Raw genomic sequence first — 25,921 nt, 5'->3', positions numbered from 1 at the left:
AATCAAAATTTGATGCAATTATTGGTGAAATATAAAAAATAATTTATTTACAGTAACAAATCAGTGTTTTGACAATAATCAATCCTAAAAAACTATGGCTATAAAAAGCATAAACTTATATTTATTCGTTTAGAACCATCTTGTGAAATATCAACAGTAGCAAACACGTGAATAGTGAGATGCTCAGTGATTTCACAAGAAATTATGTTGTTTCAAGTTGGTAACCAAGAAAAGCGTAATTTTGCAGATTCCACAGCTACATGTACCGGCGACGCCATTGTCGTAATGGTCGACGAATTACCCGACTAATCCATCTAGATTAGGTCTAATATGACAGGCTATGCCTAGCAGACGTCTGGCAAGATGGAGGTCAGGAGATCAATATTATTCTAAATAGATCGTACATAGATGAGTCGGACTGTGGTACCACACAAGGATCAAGAACCTACGCTATGGCCACTGCACTGATGGCGAGGGATTCATCAGACTTGGATAACAACTTCCAGACTCCATTTTAAAGATATGCGTGTATGTAAGTGAACTGTAAGTTCAGTTTAATCACTAGATGATGTTCGTGAATTGCTATTTAAGACGCCTTGAAAGATTTTGGGGTGATTTCTTAACCCTAACCATAACTCGTCTAATTGTCATCTCTCTCGAGAGAGATGACATATTAAGTTTAAACCCGGATGTAAAGTCCCAGTGTAAGCTGCCATTGATAAGCTGGTGGTCTGGCAAATGACCCGATTTCTAAATATAGAGATGAAAACAAAACTGCTCAAAGAATGAGCGATCCGAGGCTGTCTTATTATCAAACAAAAAAGGCCATCTCAGACACAACACAAGAATTATAAAGAGTCAGAGAGACAGGATTGCTTGAGTAGTGGTGGGTCTTCAAAATTAATACATGTGGTCATCTAAATTATAGCGTAAATGATCGCCAGCGCGCGAGTATCAAAATGCACTGAAGATCAGCCAAGGCGTGGATCTTAGAATTTACAGAAGAACGAAATCAGTGTGAAAACATTTACTTAAATATTTGCATGAAATGCTTAAATACAACTGGTATGTTTTAATGGTGAAAACTTTACTTTTATATGTACTTTAGTCTTTTAAAAACTTGCTGCCATTTTTAAAATAAAAAAAAAATATTCGAGGAAAAAAAAAATAGAAATTAAAAGCAAAAAAATAATCAGGGACATAAATGTTTCTGATTTAAGAAACTAAAGGAATTCTAAGGAAAAGTCTAAAGAATCATTGTGAGTATTTTCAAGCATGTCTGCATTATTCATTCCCCCCCCCCCCCAAAAAAAAAAGCCTTAATCACTTCTGTATTTTTTAAATAAAGGCAAAATTGTTATCTAAAATGAGTGTTTCTTAGAACAGCCTAATTTTCAGGATTGGTAAATTGGAACTCTTCGGATAGTTTGTAAATGCTTCATTTTAGCTGATAACGGTTAAATCTCTATTAAAAAGCATGTGAGCGAGCATTATTTCTTTAGATAAGCCAATTTTTAAAACTAAGCTTTATGTGTTTTGCAAGAAAAGTTACGTTGATGGCATTGTTTTTCACTTTTCTAGGCTTTTTTTTTTCCATTAGTGTGTACATGAATATATAAAGCGTTAAAGTTTAATCTGGACAGTAGAGGGTTTTTATGTAAGTGAAGCTCATTTTCCCATTTATATCCCCAGTGGCTTGATGGCCAAATCACTTAGTAGGTTTAGATTAAGGAAAATCTTTGGAAATCAATTGAGGGCCGGACTTATTTGAGTTGGCTCTTTAAAACTTCTTGGCTACTGTGAGAGTCAGCTTCTGTGAAATAAAGTCTAAAGAAATGCTAAGGTTTTACCCATCTTTTCTAATAACAATTGTTTACGAATTTTACGAATACTGCTTAGTAGTTACATTTTCAAATACATTGTACAAAAAATATATTTGAAATGAATAAAAAAATATATTTTCAGAGAGGTTAAATATTACAGGCACGTGTCATCAGGATAGCACATAACCTTTTACTGTTGCAAATGGTCACTGAAAGGCCGCTTGCCCCCTCCCCTTCCCCACACTTTTGTTACAATATAGTCATATCCTCCACAAAAAAAATGTGTTTTTCGAAAGAGTCAAAAGTTTTAATCTTTCCTACCCGTCCACGAAATAGGAATTTCCTAGTTTGAACACACCCAGTGAAGGGATGACCAGACAAAGGAACTGTGCTCAAATTAACCGCATATCTTACACATGTCAAACAAGGTGCAAACAAGTAAAAGCTAGTTTGATAAAATTAATCCCCAGGATCCGGTTGTATCAATATTTAATAAATGAATAAAGCATCATTAAACTGATCATATTTAATTTAATATTTTTGCGTCATTAAATTCCGTTGTATCATTGTTTTAATGAACGAATCGATGCATTAAAGCTTCGTTTATTTCCTTAACTTTAATGTAGGTAAGGGGGCTTCATTAAGTGGTCATTAAGTATGGTGGCCTACCTTATGTTTTGTCCGATTGACAGAGGGAGAAGAGACAGTGTCTTTCGTTAGCGTTTTTCACTACACTTCATGGACGAGGAAATTCCGAAAAGATACCGTTTTCGTAGAAAAAAATATTGGATGCGCAGCTATGTTAAGGCTTCCCGAAGCTTTAAAATGCGCTCAAAGCAAAATATTGCATTGCGAGGTCGGTTTTGGTTTTAATTTATAAGTATTGTACTTTAGTACTTCCAATCTATATAGAGGGATTTCTTGGCTATATGTTAACATATTCGTTTTGATATCACATGACTCTGTTGATCACGTGACGGTCATTTATATATATATATATATATATATTTTTTTTTTTTTTTGAATTGTTTCACATAAATCGCTTCGGCGCAGCTGATTACCACAATAATTATTAACATGTTGTTATATAAATAAACTCATCGTATCCGTGTGTACCTGAAATGTGCTCCGGAAAGTCATAGTATTACTTGGGTACAAAATATTTCGGTAGAAATTCAACTTACTTACAAGTTTGTGGGTATTTTCCACATAATACCGTAATCTGTATTAAAACAAAGCCAGCACACATTTCCCAAGCAAAATTAGTTAGAGAACAACCTCTTCTTACAGATTTACATAAGAAAACTCAGATCAATCTTCATTAATCACCTGCGCCAGACTCATTTATACACACAAAATAAATTCTACCTCATACCACGGGTATAAAACAGATTACATTTCAAAAGTTATTTTTCGTAAGCATTTTGAACATGCAGAATTTCAATCAAGGGTTCGTAAGCGATATATTTTTAGAATATTTGGACATATAAGACTTAAAAAAAACCTTTAACGACCCGTGAATTTTGCAATAGCTACTTATACTTATTTATTTTCTTTAAAAAATATACCAGAGTTAGCGTATTAATTTCTCTTTTTTTTAATTTCTCTTCTCTTTCAACAGTTAGATTAATCCTAAATAAATTAACAAAACGAAAGATGAACTCGAGATATCTCGGGTGTTTCTTTTCAAGGTAAAGATAAAAAGCGAGGGTTTCCGAACGCACACGATAAACGCAAAACACGATACACGATAGAACCTGATAAACGATCTTCATGATAAACGCAAAATCTGATAAACGAAAAACACGATAGAAAACGCAAAACCTGATAAACGGAAAACACGATACGATAGGATACGATAGGATACACGCACGATACGACAGGATACACGCAGGATGCGATAGAATAAACACACGATAGGACACGATAGAATTGTAAAGAATAACGAAGCGGGTACTGTATTTATGAAGAAGGATAATGGCCGAAAAACAAATCGAACTACTGAATTTAACAAAATTTAATAAATTTAATAATTCAAATCTTACGAAAATAATGTACTAGGCAGTTTGGGGGGGGGGGGATTTATAAATATTACATTTTAAAGTATACGTTGTCTCCTCAAAGTTTTTATGAATTTTCTTTAATTCATATAATTTTTTTTTTTTACGTTTTTAACACATTACTTGCTGAAATATGCTAGTTGCGTTGGCATAGGCTGTGCACTGGACTGTGATTAAATAATCCTATATGAATATGTATGTAACACACATATCCGATAAACAAAGAAAAATTAATCATTTACATATTCCAAGTACATATATTGTATATGTATATATGAAGAAGGATAATGGCCGAAAAACAAATCGAATTTAACAAAAATAATAGAAAATCACCAGATCATCTTGTATCCGAAAAGAATATCGCATTTCCATTTCTTTGTATTTATTCTCTGGTATTTTCAATTTCATTTTTCTGTATAGGACCCAAGAGGGAGAACGCAGTCGTGTGCCTAAAATTGTTACAGTGTACCAACATGTGTAGTATAATGTAAAAATATAATGCTTATATAATATCGCCCATCAACAATAATGTCTTTAGCCTCTTTTGTTTGCTTGTCAAAACATTTCTTTTTAGACCCCCCCCCTCCCCTAAAGAAATGAAAATGCTTTCTACACGAGCCTCGCCCACCTGCTTTTCCGCGAATTTATTTTTGCAACCTGTCTGCTTTTCCGCGACTACCCTATACTGCTTTTCCGCGATTGAATTTTATTGCAAGTTGTATGTTTTCTCCTCTTTTTGATACTTCCTTTCCGCAATTTTTAAATGGTCACGGTAAGCACTTAACATCAAACTGCTGCCGATATTTACCCGGATTATCATGCATCTCCCTATAAAGTTCTACTCGGTAGTACCACACTGTGATAAAAACTGAATGAATAACATTTTACACTGGTCGGTCATGTTTTGGATGTCATGGAAATTGTTCATAGCGAAACAAATCGTGGTAATAAATGTATTACAAACGATGAATTTACGTACATTGTATAGAGAAAATATGCAAAGCCACAATTACAACCGATGCAAAAGATTGCCGAGAAAGAAACAAAAGAATCCTGACAATCTCAGTAAAGACAAAAAAAAAAAAAAAAAAAAAAAAAAAAAAAAAAAAAATTGACTGAAGCCGGTTGATAACAGGGAGAAAGAGTTTTTACCTGGCTAACGGAAGAGGTAAGTGCTAAAATAAATCGTAGAAAAGCAAAAAAAATATAATTGCGGAAAAGCAGCTAGTATAATTTGTTGCGGAAAAGCAGGATTCTTTTCGCGGAAAAGTTGTGTTATAAATGCACATTAACAGAATTTATGTCTACCATAGCTATGTGTATGCTAAGCTTACAATGATGTGAATATTTTTATCAGGTACTTAAACTTTGTATTGAAAGTTTCATACTCTTGTTCACAATATATTTGTATACACACACAAATAAATAATAATGTAGAATAAATTTCCACAAACTGACAAGCAGATTTTCGGACTGAATAATTGTAAATCATTTCTATTAGACTTTGTATTAATTGTTACTAAATTTATCTTATATATGACTATATCGGCAAAATAAAACAAAACTTCGTAAATTATGAAAGTCTTAATCCCACCTGAGGCACAGTCGGGAGGGGGGGGGGGGGGTCGGGGGGGCACTTACCACTCAAATAAAAAAAAAAGATCCGATTCAAAAAGCAAAAAAAAAAAAAAAAAATAAAATAAAATATAAATATACATTGACTCTTTGAATATAGACAAGTATTAAATGTAATCGATAAACACTAATAAAATTAAATTCAAGGCATTTACACGCTAAAAAATGAGGAGCCTTTAATAGCGAAAAAAATTATGCGAGTCAAAGTTCGTATTTTTCTATTAGAATTATTTACCATATTCTTCGATTAATATTTTATTTTTAATTTGATCAGATCAATCATGTTTAAGACTGAAAACCAATAAGAAGTATATAAAGTATACAAATGAATTAAATCAATGGAGTGTTGGGACAAATCTCGCCTATATTTCATTTGATTCATACTTGACGCCAGGTGAGAGAGCAGTTCAGGTATGTTGACGTTGAATACACACGGGTCAAGGTGTCATGTAGGGGTAGGGATGGGTGGGGTGGGTTGACAGTGTAATGATTAGGCAGGTACATATAGGTGTCAGTTCTCTTGTTACGGGAGCATTTCTGTCTGTCAGTTACAGTATATACTCAGTTCATTTCCACGCCGAAATAGGTAAGCTGTATAATGATTTTTTTTCCCCATTTTCTAAAGGCAGTAGTAAGTATAAATGGTTAAATATCTACATTATAATATATAATTATCATAATTATGATTAATTGAATAGAACATGCTCATGCATTATAAATTGTAATTTATTTTTTAGTTATACACATCAGAGAAACAAATAAATAGAAAAAAAAATTAATAGGAAATGCATACTTGCACGTACAGACAAAATTTGTAAATGTTATCAAGATCATGCATTACATTTTATATGCCTTTATGAATCAATTGGTAACAACCCTTTAAATAATTGATTGTGCATACAATTAGACTACAAGCATAAAAATATAACTACGTTACCAGACGATGCTTTTTAAATATTAATAAAAAAAAAGTGCATGTACTTGTGTTTCTGAAAAATGAATAACTTGTTATTGATTAATTACGTAATTGATAAAAAAAAAAGATAGGCCTTATATAGATGCTTATATTTTTTTAGTTTATTTTTGCACACATACCTTTTGTTTTATGTTTCTATAATTATCAAAAGAAAGTTAATAAATGTCTTCCTTTTGTGTCTTACTCTTTAAAGAAATTACAATATTTCTATTTTTGACAAAAATATTTCGGACAAATCGACAATTTGAATTAAGAAATAATAACGAATGACTAGTAGACCGATTATTTCATGTGCTAAATAGGATTTAACTTTCGACAGGGACCTATATACTAAATACTAGTATATAGGTTCTTGCTTTCGATTTACGCTCTCTGCTTAATCACGCCGGTACTTGACTTTTTTAAATATTTATTAATGTATTTATTTATTTATTCATTTATTTATCTATTTATTAAGTAATTCATTTATCCATTTTCTTAAAATTATATTCCAGACTTAAGTTATTAATTTCTCTCTCTCATTGTTCAATATTTAAATGAATCGGAAATAAAATAACAAAGCGAGAAATAAACTCGGGATATCTCGGGTGTTTCTTCTCAAGGTAATGATGAAAAGCGAGGATTTCCGAATGCACACGATAAACGCAAAACATGATACACGATAGAAGCTGATAAACGATCTTCACGATAAACGCAAAACCTGATAAACGGAAAATACGAAACGATAGGATACGATAGCATACACGCACGATACGATAGGATAAACGCACGATAGGACACGATAGAATTGTAAAGAATAACGATACGGGTACTGTACTTCGATGCTGTACTTTCCACTTTTAAATGCTTCCGGTTATTAACTTAAATACATGTTCTTGTTGTAGTATTTTTTTTCCATTTTTGTTTGGCTCCATCGAATTATTATTTTACAAAAATGGCAAATTATTTATATCGCAGTACAGTTAAGGCTACACATGAAGATAATATGGTAATGAGGTCATAATGAGGTTTGACGTCATGACAGTTGCTCCGCCTTGATAGATCCATATAAGGAAATAGTTCTCAAAAAAGCTATTTAATGATGATTGCGAGAATTTGTAATGATTGTCTGTATTTTCAGGTTTAAATAAATAAACATTAGTGATTTTCTCTTATATAGTAACAACACGTCTTCGAAATAATTCTCTTTTTATTGTGTCGTTTGGCTGCATTCGGCTTCAGCCAAGCGCTTGCACTCGGTGACACGGAATGTTGTTTACATCTAAAAACGTGGCGACAGCAGCTGAGATATGCAGTGGATAAATGCAACAATCAGGCAATCTTTAAAGAGAATAGAGATAAAATAAGAGACCTGGGCCTTGTTTATCTTTTTGATGAGAAGATGATGACGTTATTTCGGGAAATCATGGAAAACTGAGACGATCCTTGGTCCCTTTCTGTTCATTAAGGTGTGTATGTGCATAGGTATTAACATGTAGACATACTATTCTTTACATCGATGTAAAATAACCTTGAACATGTACAATAAGATGTATTGTTACAGTCCGTTACAAACTGCAATGCAGTGCCTTGTGTGTACCCCCCCCCCCCCACACACACACGCATACACACAAGCACACACATTATGAAAGTTGCACACTTTTAAATATGCAATGATGTTGTCCGTTGGCATACATGTACAAACATGTAACATAATATAAGCACAGCACGTCATGATATCAAATAGTATAATTTAGATGCAGTCACACTTACAGTGTATTTGTGAAGTCAAACTGCACAGTGTACAATGTATGTGCACTGTACATACAAGAGTATAAGACCCTATAAATTTTAATTTTTACCTCTGGCAATCAAAAATATGTGAATTTTAAGATTTCAGCTTTTACCAGTGCTTCATATTTTAAATTCATCATAGAACTTTTACTATCTATATCACTAGGCTGTAAATTTGTAGAATTTCTACATTAATGAAGATAAAATGTTTGAATTTTCATTTGTCTGACTACATGTACATTAAGTCAGTCTAATATGTATATACATGTATTTATGTATTGTTTATATGTATAATTCTTTTGTCATTGTAGCTATCACAGAACTGGTTAAAACTAGCATTTACATCAGCTAGAACTATCAAAATAGATGCATCAAGTTCTCCACTGGGTATGATCACACTAAAGCATTTCACATTAATTTTATAGTATGCCAGACTGAGTGTTAAATATTTTTTTTTTAAATGTTGTATAGGTAAAAGAATTAAATGTTATCTCTAGTATATTGATTTTTTTTTTAATTAAATTAAATATAGCTACCAATTCCACTTTTGCAAATGTCATAGGTTTCAATTTCCCAGAAAAGTTTTGTATCAAAAGTTTGTTTCCATTTATTTTATGAATTTCAGATAATATGGTATAGCATGGTTTGTTTTGTACAATGCAATGTCATTTCATTCTACAATAGTAGTCATTATGTTTTTCACTCATTACATATATATTGTGTTGTAGCTACTCCCAAATAATTTGAACAATTCATTCAGGCAGCAAGTGTTTCCACCAATAAAATAAAAGTTATGCTCCATATAAGCTCTAAACCATACATTTTCCTAGCAAGATTATTGAAATGTCTTGATAATAAAAACAGTAGTCATGTATATGCTTTCCATGTTACTCAATGCATTGTTTTGAGTATCACTTTTTTAAAACACCAATGGACCTTCCATAATGGTATTTCATTTTGTTTTCAGAATTGATTTCATCCAGAAGAACTGTTTGAACTGTGGACTGTTTGAAATATTTTGCACCTGCTCAGAAATCCCTTCACAGCTTTTCTTTGAATTTGAAAGGCTGTTTTTAATTAAATAAATTTTCTAGATAACTAATACTTTGAATTTTTAACATAACAATGTTGTGAAAGTTTGAAGGCTGTTACGATTTGAGTATTTTTACTTGCATGTATTCTGACAGGCGCGTAGCTGCTTATACGCAAATACGCAGGTGCGTACACATCGTTTACAAATTTAAAAAAAATGGGGGGGGGGAGGGAAGGGAGAGATTTGTGAGAAGAGAAAAAATATCAATACCATCCAGCAAATATTTGTGCTTCAAATTATTTTATCTCATGCTGTTTCGATTCAAATTCAAATTCTATATTACCATGTCTTTATAAAAAAATAATAAATTGTAATGTTTTATTAAATCATTGCCAAAACCAAATAAAACATTCATTAATGTGTAATTCTTCTACAACACATTGATAATTTATTTTAAGAACTTAGAGAAAATATCAACCGTTGAATGCTGTGATCCACTAGAATATGATTTAAAATATTATTTTTGTTAAAAATTGAAATTATTAATTATATTTGTTGCCGAAAGATGATACCAATATATCTTTTGAAAAAATATTCAGCCTCTACATGTGCAATAAATTTGCATTGAAGTATTTAACTTTGTGTTAAAAACAATATTACTATGTCTTGTATTTTCTAAAGAAAATCGAAATGGCATGATTTTGAATGAAATATGTGGTAAAAACCATGAGCTTCCAGGGACTTCGCCCCTGGGCCCTCATCTTTACCCACTGGGGGTCTCAAAGCGGACCCCAGCCGTTCTCTGCGTACATTTCACTTCCATTCTGGTATGCGCCTGTCTGTGATTTGTGGTACAACAAGATCTAAATTTCAGTATGTATATTGTGTTCACCTGTTCTTTAACAGAGTATCTGTTTCTGTATTACAAAGTTTTTACTATGATTATCTTGTTTGCGCATTGATTGATAATTACTCGAAAACATGAGACTAAAGCCCCCCCCCCCCTTCCCCCCTACGCCGATATGATTTGTGCTATAATACCCAAATAAGTAAAACCTGATGTAAACACTGTTTAATAATTTATTTTTAACATGCCAGTAAGTATTTGGTATCAAAGGAGCCAGAGGCAAACTGGTGATGGGGGGGGGGGTAGATCTGTAGAAAGGAAAACAGGTTAATAAATACAGGAGTAAGCACCCCAATCCCTTCCTTCTGTTCTTAAAACTAAACAGTTGAAGGTTTCATAACTAAAATAATCACATTTGCAAAAAAAAAAAAAAAAAAAAAAAAAAAAAAAAACTACTAAGTTCTGTTGGAGATATTTTTTCTGTGTGTCTACTGAGGAAGAATAAATGTTTAATCATTGATAGGGGCTGTCTATTTTTTTTATTTTTATTACAAATGACTGAATCTTTCAATATTTTTAACCATGGTCATCTTCCAATTTATTTACATGATGGATGTTGCGGCAAATTTTAGGCGAACGGAGGAAATGCGGTAGGTGTCAAATACGTCTACGAAGATATACAAAACAAAGTAAAGTCAGAGATTTTTTTATGCATACCGTTTTGATTTAGTGAAATAAAGCCCAGCGCAGTCCGTAGGTATTTGTTTAAAATTTGCGAGGTACACAAACTCTACTAAGTACCACAGAGTTATCTCCCATCCTGGGTCAATGATGCGTTTGAAAACTATATTTAGAATGAATGTGTTAAGATTTCAATTTTTAATCAAAAAGTGCAAGGCAAGGCGACAACCCAAGAGGTAGGTTTTTATTTTAAATTCTTTATCTTACTGTATAGTTCTTAAAAAGTGATGCTCATTTCTTTGTAATTCATTAGACAATTTAAAATTTCCGATTAAATGACGAAAAATACCCTATTTTTGAATACTGGTGTTTGTTTTCAATAATTAACTTAAATATCTCAGAAATCTGACTGAATGAGCATCAGTTTTTCGATAGGATAGATACCAAGGGACACAATGAAACCTTGTGCAGTTCAAATATTGTTTGCCTTGCCCTTGCACTTTTTGGTTAAATTTGACATTTCATGTTTTGACCTAAAATCGGAGCTCACGTGACTTTAGAGGTTCACATGATGACAAAAAATACCGATGTGAAAAGCGATGGACAAACTCTTCATAAAGCCATTAAGATATTTCAGATAGAGTTTCATGCTAAAAAATAAGACGGTTGAACTTTAAGTGTCTCGTTTTTGGTGCCTTTTTATAGAAAATGTTGCCTTAACTGTACTGCGATGGCTGTGAATGGGGCGGATTAAAACCCTTCAAGCCTTGATCGGTGTCGGATGTTGCCCCATCTTTGACACTGTTTAGGTCTGAAATACGCATTCTGTTTACTGTACATTTTTTGTATCTTGTGTATCCTCATTGCATGATATTGTAAACTTAACTTTTTATTTTGTTTTTGCTACAGGTTTTGTTTATACATCGAAATGTGTTTAATTATGCTTGGTATTGTCAATTATGCTATGAGTTGATATATTTTGGTTGCTTCGTCATTTATTTATTAATAAATGACCATTCAATTTCCAACCTTGTGTTTTCATTTGTTTCAAACAGAGCACCGCCATATTAGGTAATCATAAAAACAATTTTATTCTATAAAAACAAGTATGGATACTGATAGTTAGTGTATTACTATTTTATTACTCCTTTGGGAAGCCTCTCCCCCTTGGGAGGCCCCCTTTATTCCTGTCTTATCACCATAAACGCATGCGCGGAAGACAACATCAGTCTCCATCTTTATCTTTTGTTGTTAGCATTGTTTACAATTTTCTGTTGCCGCCACCCACCCCACCTCCATAGATTAAAAAAAAAATCTTCAAAGTTAACTATTAGGGTGGATGTTGCCCCATCTCTGACACTTTTTAGATTTGAATTATTCATTCGGTTGATAGTGTTTTTCTTGTATTATGCGTACTAACTGGATGTAGCCCATCTTTGACACTGTTTAGGTCTGAAATACGCATTCTGTTTACTGTACATTTCTGTTTCTTGCGTAATCTCATTGCATAATATTGTAAACTTAAGTTTTTATTATGGTTTTTGTTATATGTTTTTGTTTATGTTATGTAATGTGTTTAATTATTTTGATATTGTCAATTATACTATGTGTTGATATATTTTGGTTGCTTCGTCATTTATTTATTAATTAATGACCATTCAATTTCCAATCTTGCGTTTTCATTTGTGTCAAACAGAGCATCGCCATACCAGATATCCATAAATAGGATGTTTATTACTCATGGTGTTTACAAATTTCGTCTTTGTGGTTAGTAAAGAGTTGATTTCTGCTGAAGGCATCACTTTTTGTTAGAAAAGAAAAAAAAAAAAAAAAAAAAAAAAAAAAAAAAAAAAAAAACTCTAGAAACACTTATAACATTGCTTGTCGCTGGAATGCATCCGGTCTTATACATGGAAAATGAAAGGTCAATGACTCTGCCCGTATGAAATAATTTTCTTCATGTACACTATACGGAATCTTATCATAAGAATCACAATTTATATTTGCATGCTTTATGCCCAATAACAGTTTTGTTGCAGGTACTGCTTATGAAATAGAAATACGTTCGTTAATTAAAGACGAATATAAATGTAAGGATTTGTTTTGTTCAGATATTAGGTGGTGTTCAGGTGATGTTGATTTACAGTGCAAATTAAATCATAATGAGCGATATTGGAACTAAAAAATGTCGTTATTAAGTTTTTGAAGTTTTCATTTCTACTAATGCATTTATCTACGCAGAGCGTAAGAGACAACTTTGTTATTTATTAATTAATAAAACATGAATTGATTTATAGATTTTTTTTCCCCTCCAAATCTTTTAGCTGGGTTTCTAAGATAGTTTATATAATTTTATTTATAAATAGTTGTACTATACCTAGTTATATAAAGATCAACAATTACATAATAAAATACATGTACTTAATATGATGGATGACCTGATCATATGATATCAAGAATGAACTAAATAATAAATTATCAGTATGAGTTCATTTCCTTTTCTGTTATTCAATTCAAAGATTTTCATATATATCTTTCCCATACAGGCTATTTTACCAGTATATGACAAAAGATTTGCTCTGTTTAATACTCCTTAAAGTAGTTTAAAACATTCTATGCATAGGACTGCAGGTAACAATGCATAATCATTTCATTGATCAGTTAGGATGTAACACTGGTTCTAATATGATTTTCTGGCTATTGTCATGTTAGTCCCTAGGGGACTGGATAGCTTATTTTGTAGAACACCTGACTAGTTATGTAGGGGTCCTAGGTTTGATTCCTCTACTTTTCTGTTTCAAATGTAAATTAATCTCACTTTGATAGTTGGTTAAGAGATATTTATCTCATTCTACGTTTTGATTGGTTTTTGTTTTGTTTTTTTGTTTTGTTTTGTTTTTTTTTTTTTTTCAGGTAATTAATGGCATACCCATTGTGTAAATGTTATACAAGGACACCATTGGGGCATGCAGTTTTGTAAGGTGTATTCATAAATGTCTTTAAACGTGTATCAAGCATCAAAGACCCTCAGCATGATTAGGAAACTTGTGAAATTGGTAATTAATTAATTATAATTTTAACACCAGATGAGGTAATGATTCCCTGAATCAAGTTAGTTCTGGATACTTTATTATTAGAGACCAATTCAGTCAGAGCTCCTGACTTTAATTATATATTTATTACGTCAATTAATCTCCAGCTTTGGTTATTATGAGTCTGAGTTTTAAGTTTACTTATTGGGAATGAGAAAATACTTATATTTCTTCTAAATAAATGAACTATATATTGAATTAATATTACTAACAATTAGAGCATCTCGATCCATTACTTGTGTGTAATACTGAACTTGTGCATTTGTTTTATCCTGCAATATACACTTTAATCAAACTTGTCTATATATCATGTATAAATGTGTCTTTGTTTGGTTAAGTTAGCCTCATATTCATGGGACAAATTTTTCAGTATATAAAGCCTGACAGTATTTTATTTATTTTTTCCTTTCTCATGTTTAAATCATTTATATTATGGTTTTTCCTATTTTCAAAATTTTTCCTGTCATTGTATGTTGCCATACAATTCATTACAGCAATTAACCACTGACATACATGTATATATAAATGTATAATTATATTCCTTCATCACTGTTCATCATTCATCTCGGGATATATTTTGTCGTTTTATGTCACCTTGGATATCAGTTTTAAATTACTTCTTTCAATACTCGTTCAATTACCCAGCTTGTTTTTTGTACAAGGATGTCAAGTATATGTATGCAAAATTTATATTTGTGGCTAATTTTTATTCGATTTTTGCTATGTGGTCGTTGCATCTCACTATCATGAAGTCGGAGTCCTAAGCTCTCCCTATGTTATAGTTGCATATAAACGGATCTGAGAATATGGAAATTCTTAATACTCAAAGGATTATTGGCGTTTATTGCCATTAGCTTTGGATATTATAAAGCGGTTTCATAAACTTTAACATGTAGCTATGACTATGATGCATAGGTTAATGCAAATCAGTCTTTGTCCTTTGATTATATTTAGTTAATATTTGTGTTACACTAGATCTGGTTATTTTTTAAGGGCTTAATACTCATGGTACATTTCATTGAAGGGCACAAGAAAAACTGTTGTCTATTTATTCAGATTGTAGCTTGGGCTCCAGACATAGCACTGGCTATTGTATGTTTATTTAATATGTAGATCTGGATATGAAATATATCTATGGATATTGCAAGTTGATTTGATTTGTAGCTTAAACTACAGTATGTAGCATTTGCTATTATATGATACTGTTCGTAGATCTGGCTACGAAACATATCACTGGCTACTGTATGACGATTCAATTTGTAGCTCTGTCTATGAGACTTAGCACTTGCTGTTTTATGTTGATTCTATTCATAGTTCTGGTTATGAGTTTTAGAACTGGATATTGTATGATGATTCATTTGTTAGCTATGGTATACTGGTTATGAGAAATAGCACTGGCTGTTGTATGTTGTTTCTATTTGACACTCTTGGTATGAGATATAGCACTGGCTATTGTGTGATGATTCAGTTTGCATCTCTTGGCATGAGACATAGCACTTGCTGTTGTACGATGTTTCAATTTGTAGCTCCGGCTACGAGATATAGCTTAGACTACTGTATGATGATTTAATTTGTAGCTTGTGCTATGAGATAAGTCGTTGATTATTGTATAATGAATCAATGTGTAGTTCTGGCTAGGAGATATAGGAATGGCTACTGTGCGATGAAACAATGCGTAGCTCTGGCTACGAGATATAGCACTGACCATTGTATGATGATTCAATGCGTAGCTCTGGGTACGAGATATAGCACTGACCATTGTATGATGATTCAATGTGTAGCTCTGGCTAAGAGATATAGTACTGGCTAAAGTATGATGATTCAATGTGTAGCTTTGGCTACAAGATATAGCATTGGGTATTGCATTATGACTCAATGTGCAGCTCTGGCTACGAGATATAGCACTGGCTATAGTATGATGATACAATGTTTAGCTCTGGCTTCGAGATATAGCACCGGCTATTGCATTATGATTCAATGTGTAGCTCTTCCTACGAAATATAGCATTGGCTATGGTTTGATGATACAATGTGTAGCTCTGGCTATGAAATATAGCACTGGTTATTGTATGATGATTCAGCGTGTAACTCTGGCTACGAGATATAGTATTGACTAATTAATGATGATTCAATGTGTACCTTTGGCTACGAGATATAGCACTAGCTATTATTTGATGAATCAATTTGCAGCTATGGCTACAAGACGTCACACTGGCTTTTTATGCAGTTTTAATTTTTACCTATGGTTTCAACTGAAGAAAATTTTAATGTCACATCTTTGACTATGTAACAGCGGGGTTTTTTTAATACTGAAACGCAAAAGAAACGCAACAAGCAGTATCCTACAAATATTTCTTTTTTTTTCCTAATGATTTTCAAAAATGAATACAGTAAGGTAAAACTCGATTTATAAACATCTGAGATTTGATAAAAATGTTGAAAATATAACCTTTAACTTTAGAAAAGTAACACATAAATGTTAAAACACCCCCCACCCCGGCCAATCAATTTCAGCGTGCAAGACTGCCAGGTACAACAGTTGCAGCTTGATTTCTACGATGCAGTATGTTTATCAATCTCGAAATCTGAGCGAAAGAAATATTCTTTGCCAAATTTTAAATGCCTTTTTTTCAGATGATGAGGTCGATTTTTCTCTAGCCAAGCGCAGTGTAGTAACCCTCGGACTTCCGGTCCAAGGACTGTCATTTATGCTAATGATACGTAAGAGCCTGTTGAGGCGTGAGGTGTTGGGTATTTGCATCTGCAACTCTCCATCACCTTTATTTTGAGATTTTCCAGCTAGAGCAACGGAAATGCGTACTTAAGTTATTTTAAGGAAGCCTTGGCATTGCTTACGGAAAGGAAAGGAGAATTTATTTTTCGCAACATCACTTCATTACTTATGATGAACAGATACAAATTCTTAAAACCCCGTATTATTTTCAAATATTTTGTTAAAGATGCAATTTTTGATGTCAGTTAAGCGGACTCAAACCTAATTTCTGGTAATGGTATGAAAATCATTCAACATACAAAGTGGAAGATGTCCTTACTTTTTAGATACAAAATTATATCCTATATATAATATTTTCCCCTAAAATAGGATGTTACGTTTCTTTTGCGTTTCAGTATATATGAATATATCATGAATAAGTATGGAGCTTAAGTATTTTGCACGTGCTCTTTTTTCTTACATATTCTCAAACTTTATAATAAAAATATGTGCCCTTCACCAAAATATTTTGATACATGTTGTGCTGCTTCGGCACCAACTAATGTGTACAATAGGTTTCAAGCCTATTTGTAGTTTGCATTTGTTTGAATTACTCAAGGTCTTCCTTTTACTCTGAAAATGTAGATTTTTTTCAGAATAGTGACTTTTCGTCTAAAGAAAATTAACCATCAACAACAGCAATCTGATTCTTAAATATGCCCTGATGTCAAGTGCTTCTGGCTATATTTGTATTTGCTTGTAGTAAAGAAAAATTGTAATTTGTTAAGATTTTTGGTAATCGGTGCTTTTTTCTATAGTAAGTAACTATAAGTTTTGTCCAAGTCATTCTTTTTCCTTTATAGTTTTTGTTGAATTGACAGGGAATTTTGGGATGAATTTTTATCGTGAGCTATTTAAACAATGACCTTGCAATTTGCTTGCAGTTAAAAGCTTATCTTTACTTTAATGTTGTACTATGTTATTGATTACTTTTATGGAAGATCTGCTCAGTCCCAAATATATTTTATATGACAAATTTTGTGTGATACACTAGCTGTATTCACATCCAGGATGATTTCCTTTTTATTAAATATCCGAACTTAACTGGGTGTTATGAAGCAATATTTGCATACTACGCTTTAGCTGGAGACAGTCATAATGACTAATAATTTACTTAAATAGAGATCATTTGCTGAACATTGACAATATATCTTTTCTGTCGAAGTCCAAGACCTAGAGGTCAAGGGGTCTCTGGTCACATATTGACATAGCTTATTGGTTGTATTTTGAAACCTAGTTTCTGATTATATGGTCAGGGGCTTCTGACCACATCTGGATATTGGTTATTGGCTATATTTTGATATTAAGTCATTGACCACGGGATCAGGGGCCTCTGGTCACATCTGGATATTGGTTACTCACTATATTTGGATCTCAGCTAGTCTGACTATCAGTCTTTGTTATTATATTATACTATGTGTTGATATATTTTGGTTGCTTCGTCATTTATTTATTAATAAATGACCATTCAAATTCCAATCTTGTGTTTTCTTATGTGTTAAACAGAACACCGCCATATCATGTATCCATAAACAGGATGCTTATCACTGATGATGGTTACAAATTACGTCCTTGCGGTTAATAAGTAGTTGATTTCTGCTGAAGGCATCACTTTTTGTTAGGAAAAAAAAAAAACAACTCTAGAAACACTTATTACATTGCGTGTCGCTGGAATGCATCCGGTCTTATACATGGAAAATGAAAGAAGGTCAATGACTCTGCCCGTATGAAATAATTTTCTTCATGTACACTATACGGAATCTTATCATAAGAATCACAATTTATATTTGCATACTTTATGCCCAATAACAATTTTGTTGCAGGTACTGCTTATGAAATAGAAATACGTTCGTTAATTAAAGACGAATGTAAATGTAAGGATTTGTTTTGTACATGTACAAAGAGAAAATTAGTATTGTTCACATATCAGGTGATGTTAATTACGGTGCAAATTAAAGCATAATGAGCGATGAACATAGCATATTGGAACTAAAAAATGGCGTTATAGAGTTTTTGAAGTTTTCACTTTTACAAATGCAATTATCTACGCAAAGCGTAAGAGACAACTTTGTTAGTTATTTATTAATAAAACATGAATTGATTAATCGTTTTTTTTCTCCAAATTTTTTAGTTGTTTTTCTAAGATATATAAACCATACAGCGTTATACCATGAGAAGAATTCTGTTGGTTAAAGTCACTTTCAGACTGTAATTTTATTTTACTTTAGATGAAAAATAACATTGATGCTTACTAATAAAAAACGATCTATTTCAAAAATTGCTATAAACTAGCAAGATTTCCAATTTAACATACCTTACTCAGTGTTCAGTGTTGATTGCATTTTGCGTTATCCTCAATTACGTAGCGCAAAAAGTAACAATCAAAAAGTGTATTATTACGTTTTGCGTTAATCCCAACGCAAAATGTAATAATGCGAAATGTAATAATCCAAAAAAAGAGTTTTTACATTTTGCTTTATAAATTGCATTGAGATTTACATATCTCAACACAAAAAGTAATAATACAAAATGTTATAATCCCAGTTTATTACATTTTGCGTTGTTCTTACATATCACGTTGTAACATGTCTTGTTTAAAATATCTCAGAAATCCAAAGTAAGAAATCCTGAAATAAGTTCATAAGATGAAATAGAGAGGACAATGGATAAATCAGTTTATTTCTTGTTAAAGTAAGACGAACAAAGTTAAATATTAAAATAAATTACAAAGATTAATACTTACAGAGAATTAAAAGGACTCTATAAAGCGATTTTTTTTCAAGTTTGCAATATTTCTAGTTAATTCCCCATAATAAATATAAAATGTACTGTAGAAAAAAAAAATATCTAAATATGTCCATGAAAAACTAGTCGTCGCATATCTTTACAAAAGGTTTCATGTGTATATGATATTTGAGAAATGTTTATGGTCTCCTCATTAAAACAACAGATCTTTCCATTTGTATCACAATGTAAATAAATGGTTCAAAATGGTTCAATCGTATCTGCTATTCTTTTGAGGAGTTGCTGACATAAAAATGTTAAGGACATAAAGTCTCCATTTATTTATTGTCAGTTGCATCTTAAGATTTCGTACAGTGTACCAGAAGAAAATAATCTCAGAAATTCCTGTCATTGACCTTCATTTGTTTTCCAAGTATAACACCGGATACATCCCTGTGACAAACAATGTTATAAGTAGGTATATTTTTTCTAAGAATGCTGCTTTCAGCAAAAATAGACCTCTCAAAGGCGTAAGTGGTAACCACCAGCAATGCTGAACATCCTGTTTCATTCCTATATAAAGATTTATAAGAGTATTGCAGAAAAAAACCCCAGAAAGTCTGGTAAAATTGCATGAAAGACTGAGAGGACAGCAAATTGCAAAGGTAATGTTACTAACTAAAGTTTTTTCCGCCTTATTTGTAGATATCTATTCCATCATATTTTTTTTTTCTTGTTGATCTCGTGCAAGAGATTTAATGCATGTAATTATATTGCCCCCTGAAAGACATTCATTACTATTGAAAAAAAAATGAAAGAAAAGTCCTAACTGAATGATTGTAAATTACAAAGAAACTTAAATAATTTTTATATTTTTGCTTTTTTTCTAAATCATTAACGCTTTGCGTAAGAGAAGAGCCAATTTATATATATATATATATATATATATATATATATATATATATATATATAGATATATATATATATATATATATATATATATATATATATATATATAATTATGATTTTAACCGAGGCTGTTGATATCCCCGTTTCATCAACTTGTTTGTCAATAGCCTGTCTCATTTCAAATTATTGATACGTAAAGCATGGTCTGCGCATCGAATCATTAGAAAGACATAAACCTCACAAGCAGGTGATAAGGGTACATTGCTATAGACGTAAGGGAAGCTGACGAATGGATAGTTGAAGTCATCTCCTTTATTATAAAGCTTGGTTGTTAGTTTCCAATTTACATTTATTTCTAGTAAAATACCCAAATATCAAACAGATGTGTCAGACTCTGTGGTACCTCTTATTTCATGCTATTGGGATACATCGAGTCGACAATTGGAAATTGATAATACGTCGTCGATATATCAAAATATCGACTTGAAGGCCACAACGGTTTTTTTTCCTCATGTAGAACTTTTTGAATACATTCTACTCTATATGAATACAAAAATTGGTCTTTCATCAACGGGACGCAGCAGATTGTTGGAAGACCTGATCTATAAAAACTACAGAGACACCGTGACTCACAAAATCAAGCATCTTTTAATTTCATTTCCAGGTTACTTGTCTTACAATCAGAATGTTTGTTTTAAAACAATCCCGCAAACGATCAACAACAAGGCAAGAGATATGTCGTAAAATTCTTTTAATAACCATAAAAGACTTTATTTCCTTTAAGGATTTGCTAGGATTGCGAGGTTTCAATTCGATAAATTTAGAAAAATACCTCATTTGTAACCATTTTTTAAACCTTTAAGGAGCAAAAAAAAAAAAAAAAAAAAAAAAAAAAAAAAAAAAAAAAAAAAACATTTTGGAAAGTGATAAAGAAACTTTTTATTTATAATGATTTTGAGATTGATTACTGTTCGTTATCTTCATATTTCATTTGTTAAATACGATTATTCATCTTTCTTAAGTTACGTATTGTTACATTTAAATTTGTTAACCTTTACAATAATATGAACTTTTTCAAGAGCTGTAACAATTTATGAACTAATTATATGTGCAAAAGTTCAAACTAAATAACTTTTGTTATTATAAGAAGCAAATAGAGTGTCTTTTATTTATTTTTTTAAATCGAATTTTAATTATGTTATATATAAAATCCTGGAATCAATTGAAGAAAAGAGAAGAGGATAATTGTCAGTGATCAATTTCGTTTATCTTCTGAAATATAGAATAGAAAACATGAACATGACATAAACACGAAACTGGCGGAAAACAACCATTCGGATTAATAATCACAGCTGACTCCTGTTTTTTTTTTTTTTTTTTTTTTTTTTTTTTTTTTTTTTGTTTGTTTGTTTTTTGTTTTTTGTTTTTTTTTCAGCCAAAGGGATTAAAAGATGTATACCTGACTCTTTTTACAATTATATTGCATCATTTTAGGAACCTTAATACAGCATCAATTTAAGAAAAAAACGTTCACGGTCGGTAGAGCGCGCGCTCCTTGATTGGGAGGTCGTGAGTTCGAATCTCGGCTGCGACAGACCTAAGTCGATAAAAAATGGGTAGCACATTGAAGTGAAATTTTCGGGTCCTTCGGATGAGACCTTAAAAACCGAGGCCCCATGTCACGGTAGGTGTAGGCACGATAAAGATCCCTCGTTGCTCAATTGCTCTGAGTGCCGAGTAAATGTAAACATTTGAAGCCCTTCACCGGTATATGGTGACGTCTCTATATGAGTGAAAAATTCTTGAATGGGACGTAACACAACATACTATCAATCAATCAATCAATTTAAGAAAAGGTAAATGGATGAAAACACTCATTATGTATAGATATTCCCTATCTATTTATTCATTTATTTATTTCAGTATGGGCAGTTCATCAAGTTCACATTCCGGTGATGTTAATGTTGGGAACAACACTGGAAGCAACGTAAAGATCCTTGCCCATGAATCAAATGAGACACACACACTCTCTCCAAAGGAACATGCCAATATCGGTAATCTCAAAGGTGACGTTTCCGTCTTTCTTAAGAATGGAGAGGGAAATTCTAAGCGAATCGACACTTCAAAATATGCAGATGAAGCTCATAGAAATTTTATTGTGAATGAAGACGGCGGTGACGTCAAAATCTTCAGAGCCAAGCCTGGGACAAAATGGCAGGAAGATGGTGTCCTGGAATAAAAAAAATGGAAGGAAAAAATCCAATCAATTTTCTTTTCTTATTGGTATAAACATTCCGTGCTTTACATTTCTTTATATAATACTTATTATTCAAAGACTAACTTTTTCATTTCATTATTTAAAAAAAAATATTGTTTAAACAGATCCCACTGAGTTACATAATGAATAAAATTGATTCTATGCAAAATCGCATATTGTGTGACGTTCATGTATTGCCGAGCTAGGTAGGTAACTTGAGATCTTTAAGGCTTTTTTCTGTAAAGAGTATGGAAGACTTTCCATATGTTTTTCATATTACTTTATCAATTCGTTTACATTTGTTGGTAATGCTTAGATCTTTTAAGTGCAAAAAGGATAGATCATTGAAAACTTTACTTTTTTCAACCCCGATTAATAAAGGAGACTTTTTCCGGTCCTCATTAGATTTTAACTGATCAGTATGAAAAAAGTACTTTGTTGTGGGATAACTATAGTGATGAAATTAGACTCTTTTGCAATCATTTTCTTTTCAATGCAATCTTGATTTTTGCACATAACGAGAAATAAATAAATTATTTTTAACCCGGTATATTTCAATGGAATATATATATATATATATATATATATATATATATATATATATATATATATATATATATATATTAATTCGACCGGAGAAAATGTTTAATATTAAGCAATATCCGCTAAAAATGAATAGGTTCAATTTATATCCCATTTACACGACTGTATTTTAAAAACCCTGAAAATCCAACAAAACCCTGAGGAAGTACTGAGTTGTACTGAGAAAACCCTGAATAGTACTGAGGCTGCTAGTGTACTGAGTAGTCCTGAGTTGCACTGTTTCCACCGTGGATATTGTTCTGCAACTGAGAAGCACTGAGGTTAGCACTGTTATATCTGTGGAAGTATTGAGGGACTCTGACTTGCTTCTGAGGGTACTGACCTGATACTGTGTGATACTGAAGATTTTAATACGCTTTTAATATTTATATTTAATAACAAAATAATCAAGCTGTAGTTTCCACATGTTTTGCAGAAACCTTTGAAATACGCATTTTATTACAAACCTCCACCTAATTTCCATTTTCAGATACATATGTCTTCGTTTACACCTATTTTCTCAAAAATGGACATTTCGAAAACCCGTATTAAAATATCTGGCTCAAATTTCCCTTGAACATAACCCGTCAGCTAGTGTAATTCTGCGAATTCTGCAAAGTAAAGTTAACATAAATTAACTGAAAATTTAACAATTTACTTTCGGCAAAATTGTATAATAAAATTATATAGAAATTGAAATAAAGAAATCTAACTTTTTAAAATTCAAAATGAACGTAAATTTATCAGGAAAGTTTCAATCATTATACGATGATCTTCGTAGTAGCGGGAACCTATCCTCACGTGTCACAAGTAGAGACACGTGTCGCGAAGACTTCTGCTACTGTGTTAGTGTATTTTTTGTATATTCTATGTGATTCTCTGTGTTCTTGGGAAGTTTTCAGCCCAAGGATAACAATTGGCTGTGTTTAACTGTGCATACATACAGTCTTCTCAGCTGTACAAGTATATGCTGATTGATAAAGTTTAAAAACGTTATATATATATATATATATATATATATATATATATATATATATATATATATATATATATATATATATATATATATATATATATATATATATATATATATATATATATATATATATATATATATATATATATATATTTCAGAATTTATATAACATATTTTTTAATAGTTATTGAGACGGAAAAGCTAAGCACCGGAAAAATATTAGTATCACTTGAATATCACATTTTATTATTATTAATTAATTAACTTTTACAATTCCGTTTCAATTGTTGTCTGCAGCATAGTCAAATTATTCGTATCGTTTTCATTATAGAATAAAGTTGTTTTTTTTTTCAAATAATTTATCTTACGTATATTACTTTTCTGCGTAAGTTTTAAAAACAGAACGATTGATCGATCGATAGAGAGATACTCTTCTGCTCATGTACATATATAGTTCCTGTATGAAATATCATTTAATTTTCTTAATTTTATTTACAATATCAATCACAATCTTTCTTTACTATACATCTATTTGTTGATTTTCTTCAACTTCAATCACAAAATGTAGTACTTAAATGAAGTCCTTGCATGGTGCTACTTGTACACCTGTAAATTTAAATCGCTGGATTCAAATATTTTTCAATCCGTCGTCAATGCGTTCCTCCTTAACGGAAAAAAAAGGATTAGTAAATTAACCAAACGAGGTTGAGAAATGTCGGATTTTTTGCTCTCAAAGTAACTGCATTGAACATACTTTATTTTTCATTTCACTGTACACGTATCCTGAATAAAACAGCGTGATTTGAGTTTGTCAGCGTGTTTTAGATCAAGCTCAGTCAATCGCATCTTCTCGGGCCTTTCCGACTAACCGAAAGAAACCTCGAATGTATTACGTAGATGCCCTGACTACCCTGCTTTTCACAAACTTTGAAATAAATGTGGGACGATCTCTTATCGTGGTGTATTGAGTTTTACTTTATTGAATGTTGAATGAATCTTTGTTGGCTGTTTGGTGTAAGCACAATCGATGTTGTCGCAGTAAACCTACATTGGCAGTTTCGCCACATATAATCTACATATGCATTGCCTCTCATATGAGGATCATATGAGGATCATATGTATATTCAATCATATGTGGATCACATGTGGCGAATCATATGTGAATTATATGGAAACGCATATGTAAATCATATGAATCAATGTACATATAATACACATATGAAAGGTCCTGCATATAAGAATCATATGCATGCTTTGAGATTAATTATATGAGAATTATATGAAACATATCTGTGAGTGTTTATTTATTTGTCCTTGTTTTACACAGGTAAAATTGCAACGTATGTTCAACATAACTAGATACTCGTTGTGAGCAACGGTAGGTCTTCCGTCCGAATAACCATCCTTACATGTGATATTTTTTTTGCATGTAAACATTTAGATTTATATATGCTCGGAGTAAAAACGCCTTAAAATATAACATGAGTCCTTCAAAAATTTAAGGATTTTTAAAGATTTATTTAAATCAGATGAAAATACCACAGGATTCACAGAGAAAAAAGAAAATGATCGGGATAAAACCCGAAATGGAAGAACACCGTTGACGTTCGAGGTTTGTGTGCGAGGTACCAGCCACCCAAGGAGCTCCGAGTGCCGACCTGTGCCGGACAGCCGCCATTTTGGATACATTATTTCGCGCAAAATCACGAGTAAATTTTAGCGACTTTTCTTTGGAATGCATGTTTTATTGAATGGGTGTGATAGCTTCAATGAATTAAAAA

The 25,921-nt window shown here is 31.9% G+C and overlaps 1 long non-coding RNA gene across 1 annotated transcript in view; it reads left to right on the top strand.

Moving 5' to 3' along the window:
• Positions 1–25,921, top strand: part of LOC133198008 (uncharacterized) — a 104,690-nt gene that overhangs the window by 10,665 nt on the left and 68,104 nt on the right. The gene's annotated exons all lie outside the window — the stretch shown is intronic.

The sequence above is a fragment of the Saccostrea echinata genome, unplaced genomic scaffold (assembly GCF_033153115.1).
Source record: "Saccostrea echinata isolate AGI-Se365-2 ecotype Australia unplaced genomic scaffold, CSIRO_AGI_Sech_v1 ptg000032l, whole genome shotgun sequence".
In the NCBI taxonomy this organism is placed as follows: Eukaryota; Metazoa; Mollusca; class Bivalvia; order Ostreida; family Ostreidae; genus Saccostrea; species Saccostrea echinata.
The sequence above is the reverse complement of the archived record's forward strand: the minus strand, read 5'-3'. Positions and strand labels throughout refer to the sequence as shown.